The sequence below is a fragment of the Bos taurus genome, chromosome 2 (genome assembly GCF_002263795.3).
Source record: "Bos taurus isolate L1 Dominette 01449 registration number 42190680 breed Hereford chromosome 2, ARS-UCD2.0, whole genome shotgun sequence".
NCBI lineage: Eukaryota > Metazoa > Chordata > Mammalia > Artiodactyla > Bovidae > Bos > Bos taurus.
This window is the reverse complement of record NC_037329.1, coordinates 89,269,348-89,271,963: the sequence shown is the minus strand read 5'-3', so window position 1 is coordinate 89,271,963 and position 2,616 is coordinate 89,269,348.

Sequence of the window (2,616 nt, the reverse complement as noted above, 5' to 3'; positions counted from 1 at the left end):
TAAAAAGGTTGCTAGGCTGTTTGCAGAGAATGAAGGGTCGGGACAAGGGGAGAGAGAAGAGAGATAATTCGAAGTTATGATAGTGGCTCAGCCAAGGGATGATGACGCTTGGTCTAGGGTGCCAGTGGGGGGGTTGGGGGGCAGCACTAAGAAGGCCCCAGATGTGCTGACAAATTGGATGTGAGGTGTGTGTGTGTGTGTGTTGTATATGTGGGGGGTGGAGTCAAAAATTTCTCTGAGGCTTTTAGGCTGAGCAGGTGACTGGGGCTATCTTACATGTCAAGTTCTATTTGGATAGTAAAAGTTTGGGAACCTAAAAAAACACACAAATGGAGATGGTGAGTAGGCTGTTGAATATTCAAAGTCCCTCACCCCCTTGCTTCCTGTCTTGAGGAAAGGGAAGGCTCCAGGTTTGGGGCAGAATTTCCCTACAAAGACTCCAGTCTTTCTTCAAGCCCCAAGTTCTTACCTCACCAACTGGCAGCAGGCTACCTACTTCCCTGCCTCATCACCTCCATGGTTCCTATTCACATCCCTCTGCATGCTGCTTATCAAACAGGGATTTGAAGGATGAATAGAAGAACAAATAAAGGACATTTCAGCAGAGGGAACTACTGTGTAAAGTCAAGGAAGTTTGAAATTATTATGTTTCAGAGATTTACAAGTAGTTTATTTTATTCTTGTGTATGAATTGCATGAGATTGAGTGAGAAGAACATGAGTATCAAATAAGCTGATTCATTTATTAAAAAATATTTGTGTGCCTGACAAGATCATTGTTCTCCTGGATCTCAAATGTGTGTGTGAACTGTAAAGTACTGGATAAAATGCCATGTATTTCTAATATGATGGGATAACAAACAACTAGAGAAATAAGTTAACTTCAAGAAATGAATGGTAAGCAATATGATAAAGACGGGAGGGGTGGTGATACAAACAGACTTAAAAGACTAACTTAGTTTTGGGTAGTTAGCACTAGGGTGCTTTCTTGAATTGAGTCCAAAAAGCCAACCCACTGAGAGAAGGCACAAGAAAAAGAGTCCCATGTGACCTCAAGGAAGAAATTAATTTGTCATGTTGAAAAGCAGAAAGAAGGCCAGCATGGGTGTGTGCAGAGAGCAGGAGGAAGATGGCATAAGAGAAGGTCAGAAAGATGACATGGCCAGGGGGAGAAGTTTGTACATTTCTATGTGGGAAGGGATACCATTGAGAGTTTTGAGCTGGGATATAATACGGTTTATATTAGATCATTCCACTGTATAGAGAAATGAGTTATTACTGCTAAGAGGGCAGCATGGAGACCATATCTGAAGCTATTGATGGGGCTGATGGAGGATCAGACTAGGGTGTAGGGTGGTGGCATCAGAGATGGACAGACAAGGACAGAATTGGTATGAATTCCGGAGGCAGAATCTACTGGATAGATGAGATATGGGTGGGGGTAAAGGAGAGGTCTCAAAGATCAGTCCTAGGTTTCCGGCTTGAGCAGCTGGGTGAACCATGGGGCCATTTGCTGAGATAGCAGGACTGGGTTTGTAACACTGGGGAGGAGGGCAAGGGAGCCAAGAGTCTTTTCTTGGGTCTGTTCAATGTGAGCCGCTTCTTTGACTTGCAAGTGCACATGTCCGTTGGGTACAGAAATCTAGAAGTCAGAGGACTCATCCAGACTGGAGACTATCAGCTCATGGATGATAAACACAAGCTACATGGGAACTGTAGAGTATTTCTATTGCAGCAGGAAATATCAGCTGACATGCTTCCCCCTTGCCACTCCTTTTCCCACTTTCAGGTGTTGGGGAGGCCATGCCACACTCCCAGGCTTCCGAGTGGGCTTCTCACATCAGGAAGCAAAGACAAACGCAGAAATGCCAGGAACAAAGACAGGGATGTCAAGGAAAGTGTCCTTTCCTAATGCCACTGGCTCAAATCTTCTACAGGGACTTTGTACTGCTGGGTTTCCTCTCTGTGGGACCGAGTTTTTGCTGCCAGCTGGAACAGTGCTTGAGATAGAATTTAAATGTATATACATATGTATTTTTTGAGTAAGTGAGTATATAAAATATATTACAGTTGTGTAATAGCTAACCTTTGTTCAGTATTCAAGTATATGCTGAATGAAAAGCTTCCCTGTATTAGTTCATTTAATCTTTGTGATAAACTTTAAGGTAGGAATAGTTTCCATTTTACAAATGAGGATCTGAGGCACCCAAAGAAAGACAGTTAACATGCTTTGTACAGGTGAGTCTGTGCCCTATGAAATTCCTACTTATAATTTCACATGTTTTGGTTTCCCTGGAAGGCTGGTACCACTTTACCCTAACAAAGTAACACAGTTTTCACTGCCTGTGAAATAGAAACTACTGGAGCTTTTAAATGCCAGGGCAATTTACCCCCTAGCTTTTATTCATCAAAATTTTAAGAACTGTAGGGGCATCTGACAGCAGGTGCATTCCAGCCCCTGGCTGGGTTGGCTTAGTTTCACCACTGATGGAGCATGGTAGGAAGACCCAGACTCAGCCTCCTGAGATGTATTGGGAAGTCTAGGTCCAGGCTATTCTGCCATCTTTTTCAAGCAAACGGAGCTGCAGTGTCTGCCTGGTGAGTAGAAATTTGCATA